This window comes from Ascaphus truei, chromosome 2 (genome assembly GCF_040206685.1).
Source record: "Ascaphus truei isolate aAscTru1 chromosome 2, aAscTru1.hap1, whole genome shotgun sequence".
Lineage (NCBI taxonomy): Eukaryota > Metazoa > Chordata > Amphibia > Anura > Ascaphidae > Ascaphus > Ascaphus truei.
Genome location: NC_134484.1, coordinates 204,581,161 through 204,605,312, shown reverse-complemented (window position 1 = coordinate 204,605,312; position 24,152 = coordinate 204,581,161). Strand labels below are relative to the sequence as shown.

The 24,152-nt window shown below is 44.5% G+C and overlaps 1 protein-coding gene across 5 annotated transcripts in view; it reads right to left on the bottom strand.

Annotated features, from left to right (window-relative positions):
• The window catches only part of PIGN (phosphatidylinositol glycan anchor biosynthesis class N), a 318,676-nt gene extending 314,365 nt beyond the window's left edge, over window positions 1-4,311 (bottom strand). For 3 of the 5 annotated variants that reach the window (XM_075585879.1, XM_075585877.1, XM_075585878.1), the window contains exon 1: window positions 4,225-4,311. The gene's annotated coding sequence lies outside the window, so the exon portion shown is untranslated. The remainder of the gene's footprint in view (window positions 1-4,224) is intronic. The other 2 variants (XM_075585880.1, XM_075585881.1) reach the window with 2 other exon arrangements.
• Window positions 4,312-24,152: the final 19,841 nt, after the last annotated feature.

The window sequence follows — 24,152 nt, the reverse complement described above, 5'->3', positions numbered from 1 at the left end:
GTACTTTTTAATTTTGGATCATTGACAAATTTTAGATTAGCACTCAATAGTGCCTTTGCCAGTAACAAACACAATTCCGCACCTCCAGTATAACCAGATCAGACCATGTAAGTGCTGACATTTCTTTCTAGCACTGATTTTCCACCTTCCACACCAACTCATCTTGGGTTTTTACATGAGTACATTTCTAGCCGTATTCTAAATATAGATGTAGCCTAGCCTCCCGGCCGCTACTTCTTTTCCTGGGCCCTACCAGTGTAAGACCTGTTAGGTGCAGGCAGTGGATGGGATAATTCCTTCTTAAAGGCCCCGTGTGCTTTTGCAGCCTTGGATTCATTAGATGTATCCAAGGGCGGGCCTTAGCAACAGCCAGAGAGTGCCAGCCTGAGGGGTGGGTACTGATTGGACCACACAATGGATGTGAGGGCCTAACAGTATCCAGATCTGATTTGTTATGAGTCAGAGTTATAGTCACACCCCAGGCTATAAATACTGGCACTTTCCTAAAGTGGGGGTCTCTCTCTCTTTCCTCCCCCTGTGGAGTGAGCACCATCTACCCTCCATCTCACTAGGGGATGTGAGGAGGAGTCCAGAAGGCCTGGTCTGGGCCTCAAGCCTTAACCAGAGTGCCTTCAATAGGGAAAGCTGGGAGAAGAATGCACCTGCTTTGTACATCTGCTCTGATTGCAATAAATACCATGGAACCATCACTAGTGTGTTTCGATGTCTTATTGCTGAAAGAAAGGTATCAGTATGGGCCATCCTGCTGCTATCCAGAGGATCCATGCTGACTGGAGGCGCTGCACCAAAGAACTAAAAAGTAACCTGTAAACCTGTCCTGTTCTCCCCACAGCACCGCGGAGCACTCAGCCCTCCTATTGCCAAACAGGTACAGCACATCACCTAAATGGCGAAGCAGAGAAACAGACCTCCCCAATCTCACTTGGGGGGACGGGGGAAGAGATACAAGGGCTACATACAAAAAAGGGCCCTCAGGAATATTAAAGAGAGGCCGTTGTAACTGGCTTAATAACTTTCCTTCTGCTGCACAGGTACTGTATATGCTTTGGTTATATGTCTTTATCATCATTACATCACCCTTACCCAACAGGAACCCAATGTGGAGGGAAAAAAAAAAAAAAAGTAGTGATGTCTGTGGTTGTATGCCAAAACCACTCATTTGTTGGTGACAAAGAAAGTATAAATGGAATAAAACACGTACAACATGGCACAGTTTCACTTTTATTTATTGTTTGCGACCTTTATTGTAACCAAGAAATAAGCAGTTTATGCATACACACAACAGGAGTCCAATATTTTTTTTTTGTTTATCACAACCCGACTTAAAGTTGCAGCAACTGCACCAGAATTGTACATTGTTTGATGAAATGTGTTATTTTCAGCTCTGGAGATCCCCCTGTTCCCGAGATACTTACTAGTGCGGTTACAGGTGTTCTTGCTGGGAATTAAAATGGCCATCCAAAAGGGTGCCACAACAGAATACATTACGGCTTTATATTGGCACACGGGACTAGTGAGAATTGGTGCCCGTTATGATTTCCCTTCAGGGAGCAATAACACAAGTTACTCCACTGCTGAGTATCTTGAGAACCAAGGGGTTCCCAGAGCTGAAAGTAGCACGTTCAGGTCAGGAGGGAGCTGGAAATAGCACGGTTCAAGCCAGGAGTACTCCCTAGTACATCCCATCATGTGTAAAAAAAGAAAATAAATTGTTAACAAAAAAAACATCTTGAAGGGACTGCTGCTTTGAGACACAAAAAGGCCCTTTCCCAAAAGGCTTAGAAATCACCTGATCAGGGAAGTTACTTTCGTTTGAATAGGACTGAAAACATCCTTAACAATGAACAGACTGATTCACAGTGCCTCGTCACGTCAGTGCATCGGGGTATAGTGACATCACGCCGATGACATTCACAAGAATCGGCGAGCGGGTGTTTGCGATTATCTGGAGACACTCTTTTATTACTGCATTCCTCTGGGCATTCTGGAGTCATAATTGCTACATTTCTCTATTACCACATATTATCTACGCCCACACATACTATTATCCTTACGATATCTATACCAATTGGATATGGGTTGTAATTTAATACAACTTTATATATCTCTGTGTATTAGTGTCCACATAATAGTATTTTGTATTACCATCCATTTGATGTGGCTTGTATGCTCAGGCAGACTTTTTTTTTTTTTTTTTAATCTATGGTCACTTACCTTAGTAGCCATTACATCCAGTATTAGACTCCAACAGATAAATATAATAACAATTATATGATCAGTTCCTGTTTTTCCTGCCTGTCCAGGTTTGCATCTGTGGGTCTCCCCTATATTCACTAACACCACTCCAAGGCTACTAGCTCTCAGTGTAGGTATTATTTTATTTATTATTTATAAAATATTTTACCAGGCAGTAATACATTGAGAGTTAACTCTCGTTTTCAAGTATGTCCTGGGCACAGAGCTAAGACAAATAATACATGGTTACAAATACAGTTACATAAGTGAACAGGATATACATTATATACAAGCCATTGCATGCACAGTTAAAGATAATAAATATTATGGGCGTATGTAACAGTTACAGACCAGATAAAATGTGAGACAACCTTAGTTTTGAAAGAACTTAAACTGGTGGTGGATGTGAGAGTCTCCGGTAGGTTGTTCCAGTTTTGGGGTGCACGGTAAGAGAAGGAGGAGCGGACGGATACTTTGTTGAGCCTTGTATATTTATATTATACCTCCCATATAAATTGCTATAACCTGCGGAATTTTATTATCACACACACACACGTTTTTCTTTGTTCCAGTTTATTAATAAAACTTTATTTTTAATGACACATGGAGCACCTTCGATCTGCTCATCCAGTCCTCTCTATAATTGACAGAGCAAAGTAATATATTCAGCCACTTATGGGGATATTGGTATCTCATCATTTGCATTATCCCTCTAATTTTGACTAAAGAGTGCATTATGTTAGGGACTGTGTGACCCCTTGGTCACTCTCAAAGCGTTCATAAGTATCTATTTTCCCTCGGAACCTGGTCATTTTATCTAATTATAGTCCCATGGCTGAGCGGTTTGTCACCACGTAGCTGTTCTCCTGGACCAATGTAGCTACTAAAACTTTGAATTTAATTATAATAATAGTGCTTATATTACAAAATCTCCCTAAATATTTTTAACCTTGTCTGTCGTACCAACACCTCCTTTCTTCTCCTAGGTGGGAAGCAGCGGTCTGTGGAGCAGAGCCCCGTTAATTCCAACTTCGAGGACCACCTGCTTGCAGAGATACTCACCTGCGTAGGTCATGCCAGTATCTCCTGCAGTTTTAAAGGTCCTCACCAGGCGGGTCAATAGGGAGCCGCGACGGATGACATTGCGGCTTCCAATAGGCCTGCATAACACAGGACCTTTAATCCGCCATAAAGTGTGCCCAGCCGGGGCTGCTACTGGCATGACCTATGGAGGAAAATATCTGAGGAAGCAGGGGGCCCCTGGAGCTGAAATTAACGGGGTTCAGCTCTGGTGACCCCCTGACTCCCACCTAATACAAAATTTAAAAAAAAAAAAAAAAGACTAAAGGCCTTTAAAACTTACAAACACGCACAGAGATCCCTTTTTCAATGGTCTTTGAAATCACTTGCTACTTGTCAGGGAAGTTTTCATCTGGATTCGAACGGGGCTGAAAACGTCCCTGACAATGAGAACACAGCATGTTGAATGGGAGTAAAAGAGAAGGTGGGAGGATTAGCAGATAACATGCTAAGGAAACCCCTTTCCCCTGCCAGTGGATATAGGATAGTCAGTCTCAGTCTCAGTCTCTCTCTCTCTCAGTCTCTCTCTCTCTCAGTCTCTCTCTCTCAGTCTCTCTCGTAGTCCCTAACCCTTGGTATTTAGTTCAATCTTAATAGGTTTATCAATAATCCATTTAGCAATGTCATGCACTGCCTTTTACTGGAATTGTTCATCAACAGTTCACATAACAGCCTTTATTATTATTATTATTATTGTTGACCAATAATTCCTACATTACAGTCAGATTTCATTACCCCTTCGTCTCTTTCTTGTCATCTACACATACCCATTCACACCCTCCCTGCTCCTTCATATTCTGAGGCTTCCTCTGTTCCACCACAAACCACATCGTTTCTTTACCAGCCCCTGCTACTTTCATACCCTCAATCCCGCAGACCTCCACTCACCCTAATCACACCCGCTCTGCATCCTCATGCTTGCACCAGCCTTCCTATCTCCCATGCTCATATTCGCTTCCTGGTCGCCCATGATGATGTCAATGAGAGCGAGCATGCTGGGACATGTAGTTTTCTTAGTCAAATGACAGACCTCAAAGGCAGCAAACTTGCCTCTGGGATCGAGGTGATCATTATTGAAGGCATGCATCTGTATATGAGCTTTCCAACCTACTTGCAAGATCATAGCAAACTGAAGCTTATTCATGCAGAATTAACCATTTAGAAATATATCCAAGCAAAGTAAATAAAATATGTGCTGCTCTGTAGGATGACCCTTCTGGCAGCTAAGGGATTAAATATTAATATTATCTTATCTGTTTGCTGCAACAACAACAAAAATATTTATATAAGTATATTTACTGGGTCACTTTCCCATTCTCCATTGTCAGCATATCTTCTCCAGCAAACTATTGCAATATAAATGTACTATATCAGCATTCCTGATATCCGGGAAAGCTGACCTTTATCCAGAATAAAATATTAAGAAGTACTCTGGTTTCTTCATGCCCTTCTCCTTTTTTCGTTCCCCATTGAACAGGATAATATATTAGTTCAATGAAATATACAGAAGGAAACATCTTCCCCATGAAATCAGTTCTGTAGTATTAGATAATACTGTCTGCATTTTGTCTTTAACTCCTAATGCCATTGTAACGATGTACTGATCATTCTTTGGTTGCTGTAGCAACCATTTAGAAACTCATATCCACTTCCTCTTTTGAAACAGGTCCTCACAAACCTTTTTGAGCTCTGCCCTTTGGCAACAAACAGATCTGAAAGCTGTAACAATAATGTGTTACATTTAGTGATATAATGTTACAATATCAGCTGCAGTATTTCACAGACTGCAGCAGAAGGGCCGCCATTTCGTTAGGCACACAATCAGGATTTTTACAAATTTATAACAGAAGCACCAAATGATTGCCAACTTAGGTAAGCGTGTAGAATTACACATTGTCACATAATTTACATATACAAATAAGAAAAAAGAAAAGAAAAAAAAGGGGAAAGTAGTATTGCTGATTTAATCTGTTCAACGATAATCACATATACAGTATAAGACATATAGGCTCGTTATCTCAGACCTGAAGAAGGGAGAAGTGGGGCTTCCATAAAGCTTGTCATTGTAACTTTGTTTAGTCCAATTAAAAGGTATCACAAACGACAGAAGTGTTGATACGTTTTAATTTAACCCAAACTGAAGCTGTGTGGTCAATAAGACAGATAGTGTAGCTCCTCTTGCAAATATACAGAGATGTCAACCACTAAGGATAAACATCAACCAGTGAGATTTAGGGGTTACGCACCCAAATGGCATTTTGATGGAAAAGTACCGATTGGCATCAATGAAATTCCATTAGGTTCTATGAGATTACTGATGCTAAAAATATGTAAAGCTGACTTCAAATCCAAGAGAGTTGACATGCCAGGTAATAAATTAGCTTTAGTGTTGAAGGGTGATTATGGTGATCAAGGTAGAAATGAGTTCTACGATTCATTCAAAGTATGTATTAAAAATATTTTATCCAGAAGTATACATTGAGATTTACATTTATTTTATATACATCCTGGGTATACAAAATGTGATACAATTGTAATGGTGTTTCCCCCACCCGGTGGGAGATGTGGCCATTATAGATCATGTGGTGTATGATACCTGCTGGTAACAGGAGGACCGAGTCGTCCGCCGGTGTTAGTGGGGACACAGGATTAGGCTTCTGCGGTTCATATCCTACATGTACATATCTCTTTAGCACTGCAGTGCTTCCATCTGCCGTAGGCTCCAGGAACTGAAGGTGATCTCTCACGGTAGAACTATTACCTCTCCCCCCAGTAAGGTCACGCACCACGCAGGAGGTATAACAACAGGAACCGTTTATTATCTCTTCTGTACAGCACAGTAACAAGCAGGCTTCTGCCCGATGCAGTAACTCTCAGCTTCCACTCAAGGATGGTCCTTGGACCGTCACTAAAGGCCAAGGGCACCTACAGCCGCTCTAGCTCTTCCCTACTTCCCTAGCAGAGGCAGAGATATGGTCCGCACTTGCTCTCCCACGGAGGGAAGAGGACTGGAGAAGGCCCAATAATCAGCCTCTCCACTGTGGGACCTGCCTTCCTCGAGTGGGGAATGGCACTACCGAATTTGGGGCGGCACTACACCAAAAGTACAGCAAGGAGGAGGGTACCAGGTCTGTCTCATAGTTGGTCATGCCCAGGCCAGATGTCACCGCTTCCCGCTGTCACTCAAGGCAGCTCCTCAGAGGGGGATAACCCATGTACTGGCAACCTTATTGTACCAGGGCTTACTGTCAGTACAGGGCAGAATAGTAGCCATCAGGTGACCTGGCTACAAAATCATTTGATGAATATTGCAATTGTCCATTGCACTCTAGCCAATATACTTCAGAATACTGCACCCTTTCCTCCTCCTAAACTTCTTACACTTTTTTTAGGAGGGATATTTTTCCAGGACTTTTCAGGAGACATTAGGTAGAGCCTTATGCAAACTCTGGAGTGACTGATTACAAAACCATGATAGCATACCCTCCAACATGTCCCAGATTAAAATAGGCAGAAACACATCTAATGCCCCCACACCTCTTATATATAACCTGCCCCTCATATACACCCCCACACTCATATACACCCCCACCCCTCATAGAGCCCCAACTCCCCTGTAAGACTCCCAACACCATTTATGATCCCCAGCACTCTGTTCAAAGTATTTCTAGTCTATATATGGGGATATACCTGCATGACGGAACCAAGGAGCCCAAATATCAGAGAATTGCGAGGTAGAGCCGTTCAGATAGGCTGAGAGTTTTTCCATATAGACTATATGCCAAATTTTGTTGTTTATTTGATTTAAGGATGGGGGGGGCGGTTGTTTCCAGTTTTTGCCAATTGTACACCGTGTAGCGTTTAAAATTTGGGATATTACTCTAGCTTTTTTTTTGGAGATATTAGCCATTGGTTTTCCTAGTAATATATATACTGGGTCATGTGGGACAGAGATTTCTAGTATCTTGTGTATTAAGGTGAACACTTCCGTCCATGTTTGTTGGATTTTGGGGCATGACCAGAATATGTGCAGTATATTCCCCACTTCACCACAACTGCGCCAGCACAGAGGGGAAACGCCTGGGAGAAAAGAGTGCAGCCTGGCAGGAGTCATATACCATCTGAATATTAACTTGTAAATATTTTCCTTAATTACAACGCATGATGAATTTTTGGAAGCAGCTTCCCAGATGTCTGTCCAGGTACCGAGATCTATACAGACATTAAGATCCTTTTCCCAGGAAACCATATATTTATCGGGGGTTTGGTTGTTCTTGATAGAGGATAAACTGTGATATATTCTGGAGATGATGCCCTTTGTGTGGGGTTGGTGTAGACACCAGTCCTCATATAAAGTTAAAGCATGGGGTTGACTTGGCTTATAAATTGATTGGATATAATGCCTAACCTGGAAAAATCTGAAGAATTCGGAGGAGGGTATATCATGGTTTGTTTGTTGCGAAGCGAATGGGGGGACTTTCCCTTGGGTGAGGATATTCTTGACTCTTGTGAGTCCTTTTTGAATCCAAGTATGGGAGTGCGGGTTTCCTGTGTAAAAAGGAAGGGAGGGGTCCGAGAATAGTGGTTGCATAAGGGAAGGGGAATCGGTTAGTTGGAACTTGGTTTTGAGGGAGTCCCAGAGATTACAGGAAAAGGATATCACCGGGTTCTTCTAGATCTCAGGTGGTCTAGACTTCACAATACCCTATTTTTTAAGCCACTTTGAACACTGATTATTATTAGAATATTATATCATCTTTTTCTTCTCGCCCCCTTTATTTATCCTTATACTAATAATAATATGCTTTATTATATTACCTCTCTCCCCTCCTAGTTTTCCCCTTAGTAATATTAATTAATAACAACGATTATTATTGTGCCCTCGTCCTCTATCCCCTCCTTGTATAATTGATAGTTAATTAACTCTCTTTATGGTAGTATTACTATTACATTATTATTCCCTCCTCTTCTCTCTTTTTCTCAGCCTTCAGAGAGGGGAAGTGAAGAGGAAACAGCACTTTCCAGTCAGGCTCTCCTTCCCCGACCTTTAAAGATCCATCCAATGTTGTCTATCCAGAAGCCTTTTAAATTACTTTCAAGCTTACAATTTCAACCACTTACCTATTCAATTCTACAAACTTCAGTGTAGTCGTCTGAAATTAATTTCACTCTTGAGTTATATTCACTCATGTGCATGGGCAGTGCTAGTTATAATTTATTTCCATTCTCCCCTCATGCTAGGGAAGAGGGATGGGTAGCCGTGTTGGTTCTTTATTCCATGTAGTAAGAAAGGAGGGAGAGGGAGTAGGTGGTATGATATCTTTTATTGAGCAACATGTAGTTGATATGTTACAAGCTGTAGAACCCCTTAGGGTCCTTCATCAGGTATGGCAGAAATACAGAGACACAATATTATATAGTGTTTGTAAGATGGATATCTGTTTGCAATGAATGTTGAGAGGAAGTGAGTTAGGGATATCATAGTATACTTATTGTTATCCCATCCTCCTGATAATAACAAAATCATCAAAATGATCCTCTTTATCATCCTTCTTGATATTAATAACATTATATATAGAAACCCTGTCTTCCCATAAGAGAAGGCACAAAAGCAGCAACACTCAGATATAGCAAAAAGACATGTATTAGCAGTGACAAAACAGCACACTATAAACCCAACTAATAATCAAAAAATAAATAGATGATACCGTTCTGTGGCTAATGAAATGCTTTTATTTATGCGAGCTTTCGAGATACACTGATCTCTTCTTCCGGCGATGTTACAATGAATGAAGCAAGCAAAGGGTATACTTAAAAACTGTGTCTCTTGGAATGTTAAAAAAAACAAACAGAAACCGGGCACTTACCTTAAATAAATGGGTCAGGATTGAGGATAAAGTTTAAAACACTAATTCAAACCAACAGTTGAGGTCTCTCAAAATGATAGGAGATAACACTTATGGTTCCCTCTGCTGCAACCCCAGAAGGGAAAATCCAAGACCCTTGATAGAACGTAAAACAGGAGAAACAGGGGGAGCAAGGGGTTAAAACATATACACAGTCGACAATATTGTAGAGAATACAGGGGGCCAAAAAGCCTTTGAGGGGAATGGGGACAAGATAATAATAATATACTCACACGGCCCTGTGTGAGGAAAGATGTATATTGGTATCTTGTGAAGTAAAACCTGACCTTTCCAAATAGGTGGTCAGATTGGGAATAATGATGGAAATAAAATAGGGATATGGCAATAATAATAATATAGTACTTACACAGCCCAGTGTAAGCAAGGGTGTAGAATGGTTTCTGTTGGGTACAAAATGTTAACCCATCCAGGCCGGTTCCAGGAACAGGGCACAGGTAGTTGCTGATGGGCAAGGTTTCACATGGGGATTCCCCTTCACAGTGCTCACGTTAAAGCACTTTCCTCTCCAGTCCAGCAATTAGGGGTAAGTGAGGCAAGGTATCAGCAGGGTGTCAGCATTAGAGTAAAAAATGCGTTTATTACAGATAAAAGACAGCCACAAATTCACTCACATATATTACAGATCCCTGGCCCGCCACCGCAGCATGTGTCACAGATCCCTTCACAGTAAACCTTGCCCGTCAGCAACCACCTGTGCCCTGTTCCTGGAACCGGCCTGGATGGGTTAACATTTTGTACCCCACAGAAACCATTCTACACCCTTGCTTACACTGGGCCGTGTAAGTACTATATTATTATTATTGCCATATCCCTATTTTATTTCCATCATTATTCCCAATCTGACCACCTATTTGGAAGGATCAGGTTTTACTTCACAAGATACCAATATAAATCTTTCCTCACACAGGGCCGTGTGAGTATATTATTATTATCTTGTCCCCCGTACTCCTCAGAGGCTTTTTGGCCCCCTGTATTCTCTACAATATTGTCGACTGTGTATATGTTTTAACCCCTTGCTCCCCCTGTTTCTCTTGGAATGTTATCTGTGCTTGTCCCTCCCCCGTGTGTGGATGTGATTTATGGCTAGAGGTGTTAAATGGTGTCAGGAATCGGCGTTCTCCTCGCTTCCCACACAGAGCACTCCCTCTCCGCAGGGAGCGCCTGGACACACAAAACAATCCTGCCTTACCGGCCTCCACGGCTCCTCGCCCCTGCCGCCGTCGCGGGATCACTCCCCTCGGCGATTCCTCTGCTCAGCGCCGGGCGCGCCCACGCCCTCCTGCACGCACACCTACACGCACGCCAGCCCCAGACGTTATGTGCATGCATTCCCAGCTTACAGAGCACACGCCTAACAGAGCACTTTTAACCACTGCTTCTGCAGTGAGGTGTCGCCCCCAAGCATCACACAGTTCCATGCAAATCAAGGATTACACTCAGCTGGGCTGTAACACCTCCCTCCTATCAGGGAGGACTCCTTGCAGTCCTCCAGGCCTGCCCCCTTTTCCCATTGGCCTGCCCAGCTTTATTATGCCTGTGCTTCCCATCACTCGTCGCTCGACATAGTTCTGGATGGAAGCATTTGACTATTCTCTCAGTGACTCCTCAGGTATTGACGCGGATTGGACGACTACCCCCTCTGGCTCTCGACTTTGGCACTACTTGGACTTCGTGACTTCTGGCATCCCTGATCTTGGCAACGGCAATAACTACTCCTCCTCTACTACCGGTACCGGCAAGTATTGTCTACCTTACTATACCTGGCCTGGCAACAATAACACCACACTCCGGACACGCTCCCTTTGCTGCGGGTGCGTGTATCCCTACGTCCCACCTCAGCACAGGGGACGGGTCTGGTCTGCGGGCAGCACCGGCGTAACATTATGTCGAGCCCACAAGACGCAGACCAGACCGAACTACAGCAGTTTCTCTCTAATCTGCTTCAGGTAAACCAGGCCATGGCGGATCAAATTGTGGCACTTACACGCCAGGTCGCAGTACTCTCAGACAGGGTACCGACCGTGACCCCGCCAGATGTAAGCCCCCATTCCGCAAGCGCAGTTAGCAGCTCAGATGTAAGGATTCCTCCTCCCAAGCCTTATGCAGGTGAACCGCAAGATTGTAGGGGTTTCCTAAACCAGTGTGAGGTGCAGTTTGAAATGGCCCCCCATCTCTACAATACTGATCGCAAGAAGGTAGCCTACATTTATAACCTCCTCACTGGCAGCGCCCTGGCTTGGGCTTCCCCGGTTTGGGAGCGACGTTCTGACCTTACCCAAGATTACCCAGCATTTAAAGCCGAGTTTCAACGGGTATTCGATTCCCCCGCTCGTCGGGAGATGGCATCTGTTTCTCTCCTCCAGATCACGCAGGGACGGCGAATGGTGACGCAGTATGCTGTGAAATTCTGGACTCTAGCAGCCGAGACTAACTGGGGACAAGAGGCTCTCATCTCCGTATTCTGGCAAGGCCTGGCAGATCCCATCAAGGACGAACTCTCTTGCCAATCCAGGCCGGATCAACTGGAGGTCCTGATTGATTTGGCCGTCCGAGTGGATCAACGCATCCAGGTACGCCGCTCAGAGCATCAGCGCGCTCGCTTCCATAACTTTCAAGTGCCATTCTCCAGTACTCTCAGCAGCACTCCTGCTCCCTCAAGTGCTACCACACCTCTTCGTCCTGCACTGGAGTTGCCAGAGCCAATGCAATTGGGGGTACAACGCATCCGCACACCGATACGGCAGTTCCGCCACGCCGGGGGATTGTGTTTCTACTGCGGATCCATGGAACATCTGGTACGGGAGTGTCCATTGTGTCCGGGAAATGGGAATCACCCAGTGAGTACAGAGGGGCTCTCTCTGGGTGTAATGTCTCCACGTCCCCTTCATAAAAATGAACTCCCTAAGAAACTTACATTTCCAGTCTTCCTATCAGGCGATAAGTTGAAGACTTCTACCGCCTCTATCATTGACTCAGGAGCTGGAGGAAACTTCGTGGATCTAGAATTCGCCAGGGTTAATCGCATACCACTAGTGAGAAAGAAGGTTCCCATCGCACTCATCGGTATCGATGGACGTCCTCTTACCCCGGCCCACATCTCCTTAGAGACGGCTTTCTTGCTTCTGTCTTCACATCTGCACAAGGAGACCTTAGTTCTCGATGCCATTCACGCTCCTGGGATACCCATCACCCTTGGTCTTCCTTGGCTACAGCTCAACAATCCTCTCATTGACTGGACTTCCTCCGCTCCCATTTCCTGGAGGCCGAGGTCAGACGAAACCCATCAACTGCTGGCCAATACCTCTGTTCCCGAAGTTATTCTACCTTCCGTTTACCATCAATTCCGGGACGTTTTCAATAAGGTACAGTCAGACCTCTTGCCGCCACACAGGACTTACGATTGTCCAATCGATCTAGTTCCTGGTTACTCCCTACCAAAGTCCAAGACCTACCCCTTGTCGTTACCAGAATCTCACGCTATGGATGAATATATCCAGGAGAATCTCAAGAAAGGCTTTATTCGTCACTCCAATTCCCCAGCAGGGGCTGGGTTTTTCTTCGTCAAGAAAAAGGATGGGTCGTTGAGGCCTTGCATCGACTACAGGGGTTTAAACCACATCACTATTAAAAATCGTTACCCCCTTCCCCTTATTACCGAACTGTTCGATAAATTACAGGGGGCCAAGATTTTTTCCAAGTTGGATCTACGTGGTGCCTATAACCTGGTGCGCATCAGGAAGGGGGATGAATGGAAGACGGCCTTCAACACGCATAGTGGACACTACGAATATCTGGTAATGCCTTTCGGCTTATGTAATGCTCCCGCTGTCTTCCAGAATTTCCTCAACGACGTCTTTCGTAAGGTACTCAATATTTTTGTTATTGTATACTTGGATGATATCCTGATTTTTTCCAAAGATCTCCAGGACCATATACGCCACACCTCCTACGTCCTTTCCCGTCTCCGTGAACACCATTTGTACGCCAAACTGGAGAAGTGCACCTTTCATACGACCTCTACTCCGTTCCTGGGGTATATCATTTCCGATGAGGGGTTTATGATGGACTCCGGTAAACTTCAAGCGGTCACTGAATGGCCAAGACCCAACTCTCTCAAGGCCATACAACGTTTTTTAGGGTTCGCTAATTATTATCGTAAGTTTATACGGAGTTTTTCCACCATTGTGGCACCCCTTAATGCGCTCACCAAAAAAGGAGCTGATCCTTCTACTTGGTCATCCGAGGCCATCTCCGCCTTCGAGACACTCAAGGAAGCCTTTATATCCGCACCTATTCTCCGTCATCCCGACATTGAACTTCCCTTCGTCCTGGAGGTCGACGCTTCTGATTGCGGCGCTGGTGCCGTTCTTTCTCAGAGACCCACGCCCCAAGATAAGATACATCCCTGTGCATATTTTTCCAAGAAATTCTCGTCTGCCGAGAGGAACTATGACGTGGGTAACAGGGAACTTCTGGCCGTGAAGATGGCTCTTCAAGAGTGGAGACACCTGCTGGAGGGGTCGAAAGAGCCGTTTACTATTCTCACGGACCACAAGAACCTTCTTTACATAGAGAACGCTCGACGCCTTGGTCCACGACAGGCTCGTTGGGCTCTTTTTTTTTCTCGATTCGATTTTCACCTATCCTATATCCCCGGGACCAAGAACGTAAAGGCAGATGCACTCTCCCGAATACATTCTTCTGAAGAGAGGCCAGAGGAATCGTTGGAGACTATCCTTCCACATGAGAGGAATCTCGCCACGTCTACGTTCAAGAATCTTGACAAGATTTTGCACTCCCAGAGACGCATTCCCAAGGACTTGGTCGTTCCCGACAACAAACTCTTTGTACCATCCAAATTTGTTCCAGAGGTCCTGTCTTGGGGTCACTCCTCTAAATCTGCAGGTCATCCAGGTTTTAAGAAGACTACTGATCTCATTCGTCGGAATTTCTGGTGGCCAAGGATGTCTCAAGATATTCTGGAGTTTACCCGCGCCTGCCCCACGTGCGCTCAAAGCAAGACTCTCCGTCAAAAGCCTCAGGGTTTTCTGTTACCCCTTCCAGTTCCCGACCGCCCCTGGTCCCACATTTCTATGGACTTCATCATGGAGTTGCCCAGGTCCAGAGGAATGAACACTATCTTGGTGGTCGTGGACAGGTTCTCGAAGATGTCCCATTTCATTCCACTTAAAGGATTACCCACCTCCCCCGCCCTTGCTGATATCTTTACGGAGCAGATTTTCCGGATTCATGGGATTCCTTCGTCCATTATTTCTGACAGAGGTTCTCAGTTCGTATCCAAATTTTGGAGAGCTTTCACAAAGAGATTGGGCATCTCTTCTTCCTTCTCTTCCGCCTATCATCCTCAGTCCAATGGACAAACGGAGAGAATCAATCAATCCCTGGAGAAGTACCTGAGATGTTTTATATCCGATTTCCAGGATGATTGGGCTCAACTCCTCTCTTGGGCAGAGTATGCCGTTAATTCTGCAAAAAACGAGTCCACCCGGGAGTCACCCTTCTTTATAAATTATGGGTTCCACCCTCCCTGTCTTCCCATCCCCAACATTCCTTCTGGAGTACCAGCCGTAGATGAACGCATTTCTTCCCTCCAAACCGCATGGTCCAGGATTCAGTCTACCCTTCTCAACTCCTCCCGCAGATCGAAACTACAGGCCGATCGTCGTCGTCGTTCGGCGCCCAGTTACAAACCAGGGGATTTGGTATGGCTCTCCTCTAGGAATATCCACCTCAAGGTACCATCTCCTAAACTGGCACCTAAGTTCCTGGGACCCTTCCCTATTTGTGAACAAATCAATCCTGTGGCATTCCGGCTCCAACTACCACCCAGTATGAAGATTCCCAATGTCTTTCATGTGTCCCTCTTAAAACCATTCATCTCCAGTCACTTCTTTCCGGATCAGACTCGTAAACCGGATCCCATTACTGTACAAAATAACGAGGAATACGAAGTTCACTCTCTTTTGGATTCTCGCCTATCCAGGGGTCAGCTCCAGTTCTTGGTGCAGTGGAAGGGCTTTGGCCCTGAAGAGAGATCCTGGGTACCTTCAAAGGACATTCATGCTCCGGCCCTTCTTAAGTCCTTCAGGAAAAAGTATCCAGAGAAACCGTTCTTGGACCATCCTGAGGCCGTTCCTGAAGAGGGGGGTACTGTCAGGAATCGGCGTTCTCCTCGCTTCCCACACAGAGCAATCCCTCTCCGCAGGGAGCCCCTGGACACACAAAACAATCCTGCCTTACCGGCCTCCACGGCTCCTCGCCCCTGCCGCCATCGCGGGATCACTCCCCTCGGCGATTTCTCTTCTCAGCGCCGGGCGCGCCCACGCCCTCCTGCACGCACACCTACACGCACGCCAGCCCCAGACGTTATGTGCATGCATTCCCAGCTTACAGAGCACATGCCTAACAGAGCACTTTTAACCACTGCTTCTGCAGTGAGGCGTCGCCCCCAAGCATCACACAGTTCCATGCAAATCAAGGATTACACTCAGCTGGGCTGTAACACCTCCCTCCTATCAGGGAGGACTCCTTGCAGTCCTCCAGGCCTGCCCCCTTTTCCCATTGGCCTGCCCAGCTTTATTATGCCTGTGCTTCCCATCACTCGTCGCTTGACATAGTTCTGGATGGAAGCATTTGACTATTCTCTCAGTGACTCCTCAGGTATTGACGCGGATTGGACGACTACCCCCTCTGGCTCTCGACTTTGGCACTACTTGGACTTCGTGACTTCTGGCATCCCTGATCTTGGCAACGGCAATAACTACTCCTCCTCTACTACCGGTACCGGCAAGTATTGTCTACCTTACTATACCTGGCCTGGCAACAATAACACCACACTTCGGACACGCTCCCTTTGCTGTGGGTGCGTGTATCCCTACGTCCCACCTCAGCACAGGGGACGGGTCTGGTCTGCGGGCAGCACCGGCGTAACACAATACTTGTCCTTGTAGGACTGTAATCTCATCCGCGAGAGATCCCTGTTTTTTGAGTGCGTCTTGCAAGTCTCTTCTCAGGGAATTTATCTGCATGCTTTGCTTTCTCTGAGCTTGCCTCCACATTTTTATTGCATTGTGAAGCACTATAAACTTCTTTGCTTGGGCCACAGTTACTTGTTTCAGTTTCTGGACCTTCTTGTGCTCCCTTTTGTGCCGCGTCACCTGGGTTCTAAGCTTGGCTTTTAGCGATGCTTTGGTGATGCTCAGGGTAGCCTTCAGTTTCTCATGCTGCTTTGCGGGGACATACTGGGTCATCAGACGTTCCTGCAGCACTTGCATTTCTTTAACAGCCTGCAGATTGTCATCCTGCAGAGTTCGCTGCTTCTCCTCTGCCTTCTTGAGGTGCATACGCAGACCTTGCAGTTGGTTCTGCAGTCGGTGCTCTGCTTCAAACTTTTCCTTGACTTCTTCTGTCAACGGAAAATTTTCTTCTTTCAGTTTTAAGTTTTCTCTTTTTAATCTTGAATTTTCTCTTTTTTCAGTCTCTGTATTCTTCAGGGCTTCTTTGCAGTCCTCCTTCCATTTACACACATCTGCTTTGAGAATGACAATCTCCTGGCGTGAGACTTCCTTCTCTAGGTTGAGGGTCTGAAGCTCACACCAGTTAGTTACAAGCCTGTCACGGTGACTTATGACAGGCTGCAATTTACACCAAATAACTGGGTTGAACTGGTACGAGACTTAGATATGATAAAATATAATTTATTCCTTGATAAAGGTGAACACACGAGATATACAAATAACAGGCAAAATATGGACACTTACTTAAAGGTTAGGACAAGAAAGCCATCAGGATACAGGATGGGCCATTTCTTCCATAATTCAGTTGACATCATAGCAATACATGCAGATCATGAATGAAGACACATGAAGACATGAGGACATGAAGACACATGAAAAGACAATTGAGTAAGGGGGGACTCTGGTTTATATACCATTTCCACCCTTCTCTTACACTCAAGGCGTCGAGCTGTCTAGCACAAATCTCTTTGAAGCTCTTTGAAGCAGATTTTTGACTTCCATTGTAAGTGTGAAGTATCACACTTAAAAAACACTCAGTTCCTTGGTTCCTGGGCCCAGCATAAACAATTAGGCAGTTAGCCTTTGATCACCAGGCTATGTTAATTCTTTGCAGGATGTTCTTCCTGCCTATTAGCATAACAGGCGGAGTCTGCAGTTTCCAGAACAGGCCCAAACCACATATACATTTTAATACATACACATATTAAAATACCTGGTTCTGGTAGGTCCAGTGGGTCCAAACTTTCCAGACCTTAATGCCGGAACTGGGACACCATATAGTTTCAGCCCGCTAGGACCTGGGGAACCGGAGTTACACAAATATCACATAAACCGTTTCATATTTTATTAGAAAAATGTCCGCTAAAAAGAAATCTCAACGTTTCACTAAATCCCCATTGAAAACAACGGGCTCCGCCGCCGTGGGTTTCAATGGAGCAACTCCGCCATTGTAGTCAATGGAGTTTCCTGCCATAGACTTTCAATGGGGAACCGCCGCCATTGTAGTCTAAGGGAAAATCCACAAATCTTAACCTTCGTCCACACTCCGTCTGGTTGGTCTGAGGGGGCTGGGAAGGGACATGCATTAAAGCCGGAACCTTGGCTACATGCCACCCAAATCCCATCCCTCTGGGCATTCCAGAACCGGAGATATGGACTCATGATTTTCAGCTTTTCACACTTAGTCGAAATCCTGAGCTGTTTCTGCCGCCGCCATTGGAACCTTATGGCGCGACCCGCTCTCTCGGCACGACCCGTGTCGGGGGTCAAGGATTTAGGGACCCAGTGGTGGTCGAGTGGGGGGAGGCCTAGGAACTAGGGTCAAAAATAATTTTATTTCTAGGTGCTCTAGAACTGTAGTTTCCCACGCCACTTAACATTGGACTTGACTAAAGTGATTTAACTCTTTTAAAGGACATTGTATCCGCTTTGTGGTTTTGCGGTTTGGACGGCAGCCAACTCGTTCCTGGAAAACGCTGTTGAGGAATCTCCATTGAAGTCAATGAGCCCATTGACTTACAATGGGAAACCGCCGCTCCTTCTCTCGGACGCCACCTGCTGGTCTTCACGGGAAACAGGTCCAAAACAGCAAGATCCGCCATTGAAATGCATTGAGCTCTAATGGCGGCCTATGGGACTCTGCAAAATGGTGCCTGAAAAGGTGGGAAAATTACACAAAGGGCTATGATCACTAAAGAAATATTAACCCTTGCCCTCATTGATGGATCCCAGCATGTAGGTGATGCAAACACTGGCATAACACGATACATTTACACAAGGGAATAAACATTTGGATATTGAAGCAAGGCAAAACACATTACTGGACCTCAGTCCAGTTTACCCCTTGCTTCCCTGATGAGAGTAGAGGGGGGCCAAATGGGGTTGTAACCCCTTTAATCCCAGGCCAAATCCTCCCTATCGTCACAATTACTCCCTATCTCTACCCTGCACATCCGTATCCTGTCCTGCAGTCAGCAACATTACACGTTGCACAAGCCATGCAATGGACACCGCAGAGGTAGCAAATGCTGTTACCCATCAGGGCCAGCTTCTGGGAGCCCATGCCACTCGTCTAGCTACACTGGATCAGAAACTGGATTTAATCTGCACTACGCTGCAGACCCTGTGCCATCACATCTGTACCCACAGTGTGACCCCATCTATCCCCACACTTTTAGCTCATGACATCGCTGCAGTATCATGGATCAAACCTGATTCTACGGACGCAACAACCGTATTGTACAACAGCGTACTGCTGCTGTCCCTACCACGAGAAAGAGAAAGGTGGTAGCTGTTTCCGAGTGAAATTCAAAGTCAATGGTGCCTAAAGAAACGGCACCGAAAGCTTTCAAAGCAAATAACCCTGGACCGGGCTTTAAAAGGAAGAAAATTAGAAATGTCATTTCTCAGACAATTGAATTGGTTGAACCCACTATCTGCCCAACCAGAGGTCCCTCAACCCACAGAAGCAGAAGCCGAACAAGAAGTCCCCTGCCCCATTGATGCTCAACTAGACGTCCCACTCACAACTGAAACCGAAGCCGAAGCTGAACAAGACGTCCCCCGACCAATCGATGCCCAACCAGATGGCCCTCTCACAACCAAAGCCGAACAAGATGCTGTCTCGGGAGACCAGGTATTTATACCTTTATACCGGGATCATTCACTAAGCAAAACAAGATAGTAAAAAATTGTCATTTATTCCATAGAAACAGACGTACACACAGTGGATTACAAAATACAGAAGAAAACATATTTACTGGGGGTCTGGGCTACAAAACTGGACTTTCCTAGGTGAAATGGCACATAAAATAAAGTCTTTAGGTTGATCGGACTTGGCCTGAAATGCTCTGGAACTCAAATAGGCTTGAAGTTCTTGACGCCACCGCTGTATCTGCTCCGGAGATGCCAAATATCCTGGTACTCTTTTCAGCTTGCAATCCCAGCCGCGACCGCTACGTTCTATGCTCAGAAGTTGGCCCCGAAAAGTGGGACTTTCTCGCACGGATTGGCTGAGGGTTTCTTCTAGTATTTCAGAGTTCATTCATGAAATACTCCAACCAATCCGAGCGTGGAAAAAAACCCTACCAGCCTATCAGAGCGCTGCCAGTTTATCTAAGCCGGGCAAGCTCGGATTCGGAATCTAGCAAGAGCCAACCTGGCACCTCTGCCACTTGTCAGTCAGAAGCCACCTGCGAAGTTACGCTCCTCAAAGTCTGGTCTGGGGAAAATGGTGGTCCGATGACTTCCATTCATCCCAGGACGTGAGTACTTGAGGCTAACTTTGCAGCCCAAATGGCTTTAACACCTTGGCAACTTCTGAGGCTTTAATGTCCGGGACCCGAGCATACTTGATGGCACCAAGCTTGGTAGCCACATGGTCTCTCGGAACCATGGACCTGGAAGTCTCCAGCTCATATACCGTGCACAAGCATCTGTACTTTTATACATTTTAATAAAATGTACTTTCACATATTTATTCTAAGTCCTTTGGTTATGGGGTATAGAATGAAAAAGCGTGCAGGTTAATTTTCTCCAGCCTCATCCCCACACACTGAAAATTGGACTTAGGGCCTCATGCAGTAAGCGATGAATATGTGAAATCGGCAAGCTTACCGATTAGTCATGTTATTGGCGATTTTTCCTCTCCGTATGCAGTAAGTGCCGAATACATTCAAAATCAAGCCGAAAACAAATCCGCCCACTCTCACGATGATTTGCCGATCACACACAGGTGTATCGGCGTGCGTGGCGGGGTGCTGTTACGTTCGCCAATCAAAAATCTTGCTGAATCAGGCGAACCAAGCATGTATTGGATAGCGCGCCATATTTAAAGGCAACGTGTACTGTTAATCATTCTCTGTGTTGTTGGGAGTGAGAGAGAGAGAGACGCACAGAGCTGGGTGATTTAATATTTGCATATTGACTGAGAGACTTGTTGTGTATTGTGAGAGCTTTGTCCTTTGTTGTTTTGTTTACATCTTTGTCTTGTTTTATATGTGGAAGTGTTTTGTGTGATTGGCTGTACATTTGTTGTCTGTTTTTTGTGAGTGCTGTAAGTATGCCCGCAAAGCGTGGGAAGAGTGATGCTGGTGGGAGTGGGAGTGCTACTCGTGCGAGTACGCGTCGGAGTGAACGTACTGTTCAGGGGAGTGATGTTGCTAGGAGTGTGAGTGGTGTTGCTGGGAGTGTGAGTGCTGTTGCTGGGAGTGGGAGTGCTGTTGCTGGGAGTGGGAGTGCTGTTGCTGGGAGTGGGAGTGCTGGTGCTAGGAGTGCGAGTGCTGTTGCTGGGAGTGGGAGTGCTGGTGCTGGGAGTGCTGCTGGTGGCGCAGTTGCTGATGGGGTGTCTGGTGGTGGCGTGCTTGCTGGTGGCCAGCTTTTGGAGTCTCTTCCATTGGAAGAAGGAGAGTCCAGTCAGCACCAGCCAAGCTCTGAGCCTAAACCTGCTCGGAAGAAACGTGTGGAGAAGCCACGTAATCCTCGCTTCAATGACCAGGAAAATAGAGCTCTTGTCACTGGGATTCTGGAGCACTATGACAGTATCTATGGACATTTAGTAGGTAAGTGTACCTTTCCATTTATTCTTCAAATACATGTGATCCTAGGTCATCTGAGTTTTGTTCATATGCAAATATGGGTACAGAATATCTTTCTATGTTAATTAGTGTGGAAACACAGCTTTTTATCATGCGTTACAAGGACAACAAAACTCAGGCGTTCAATTTGCCATAACTGCATACAATATGAATGCAAGCTTGCTTACATGTCTAGGTTTAGTAGTGAATGCTCATGTGCTTCACATATTACACCTAAAACAGCATGTTTGCTATCTCTTGGAACAGCTAGCAGTGTAGGAAACTGGTGCTTGTATTATTATTAATTTACCTCATATATTTTCTATGTTTTTCAAGGGCGGACAAGTTCATCAAGCAGAAAAGAAATGTGGGACACAATAGTCATTGGTGTCAATGCGTGTGGGAATCATGTCAGGGACAAGCGGAATTGTCACAAGAGATTTGACGATATTAGGTCAAAATTAAAAAGGAAAATACAAGACCAACGCGTGCATGCTACTGGCACTGGAGGTGGGCCGACACACACCACCAGTGTGTGTGTGTGTGTGTGTGTGTGTGTATGTATGTATGTATATATAGTACTATCTAAACTGGTATAGATGTATTTACAAAAAACATACACTTCATGCTTCCTTGTGAAAACACAGTATTTTAATAATACAGGCCTAATGTTTGAGAACTATACTAACTGTGAGCCTCTAACAGTATTGGGCTCAAACAAATGTTTATTACTTAATTCACTCATGTTTATCACCATTTAAATAGGTTTCATACAAGGCCTACTTACTGCCATCAATATGTTGTGTGTACTCCTGCATTATATATATATTATTGGTTTTAACACTACAGCCCTTCTAAATTAAAAAGAAACCTTTTTTGATGGTAAATCACATTTACCAGACAGGTCAATGCAATAGGCCATAAAAGTTTAAGCCTCATTATGTTAACCTTTAAATAAATCACACCAATATAAAAATCCCTCTTTAAATATAAGCCCTTGTAATATACACACACAGACATGTAAAGTTTGGTTTTACATACATATTGTAATATATATAACTCTATATACATATTTATATATATATATATATATATATATATATATATATATATATATAACTATATATATAACTATATATATATACTACAATATACATATAGTACAATATACACTTTATATATATATATATATTTATGAGAGAGATATATTTATATATATACACACGTACTTAAACTGATGCAGACAGGGAGTTAACCAGACTTTCAAATACACACAGAAATTTATGAGGAAAAAAAACATTTCCTTTTGCAGGTGTGTGTGTATTTCATTATATGGCTGTGTAAGCACTATTTTCAGACAGTGCTCTATTTTATTTTTCCTGAACCCACAATGTTACTTAATTAAAAGTCTAGCAATGTTGTGAGAAAGGAGATAAAAAATGATACATGTTTGTCAGACAAACGGCTATCACAAACCACAAACTTTAAACCAATTATTTCTACATATCCAATTGGTGCTTCAAACAAGGAGTACAAGTTGATACTTTTTATGACCTTGAAAAGGAAACACAGCAAATTGTTAGCCATTGACCAGTTTCATTCTTATGAGCAAAGAACAGAGACCTGCAGACATCTTTTCTGTTAATCTGCAATGGCTGATGAATTCTTAAAGAATATGAATCTGCACAGAGGGTATAAATTCATGATAGCAGAAGCGATTTTGTCCACTTCCGGACACAAAGCGAACACGGGTCAAATCTATGATTTGATTAGAGCCAAGTATCCTTATTACCAAGAACCTGGGCATGCGCGCAATTTTAAATCCTCAGTAAGATTCACTTTATCAACTAATGACTGTTTTGAACGTGTGCAGGATAAGCTAGAAGACAGGTATGGTTTCTGGAAGATTGCCAAGGAAAAACATTTCACCGTGAAAGAGGGCACACATATTGTGCTTAATGGCATATTTATTCCTAATGCCAATAGCAATGGATCCGCTACTACTGTTCCGTGTGAATCGATACCTGCTGCAATATCTGCACCCTCCATTCCTGAAACCCACATTGTACAAGAACATAACTACTATGATTATGTACCAAGCCTTTCAGCTGAAAATGCATTGGAATGGGTACCCGAAGAAATGAACCTACCTCCGGACCAATTGTTTGAAGAAAGCAGTGGCGATTCCTATGAGCGCTTCATGGAGGAGATGTGTGTCATACTGGATTCAGCGTTTGGGTCACGCGTGGATGCAAATGCCTTGCTTTTCTGGAGCGACCAGTTGCAGGCAGACGAAGTGTTAATTCTACAAGAATGGTAAATATAACAATCGTTATGCGTTGACTCTGCGTTTAAATTTTAATTTTTTTATGTAACCACCATTTTCACTTTCAATGCGTGGATACAGCGTAACATTGCAGACTGCATAACATGTATCGATCACAAACAAATTGTTTCCTATTACAATATAGTAGAACCTGAAAGAGTAGTACACATTGCTGACGGAATAAATATACGTACTTTCCTATCCCTTTAAACATATTAGCAACATTTTACCATAACTCTAACACATACCTGTTTTGTTATCATGCAACATCTACAAAATAAAAAACCGGGTCCACCACGTATGACGTGGGACCCTTGTCATGGGCCAAGGCGTCCTTAAAAAGGATTACGGATGTAAGTCCCGCCCCCAAGCGACGTGCGCGCGTCAAAGCCTATTGGCTGTGTTGTTTTGTTATAGTTACGGTAACTGCACTGTGTCATACACTGGGGGC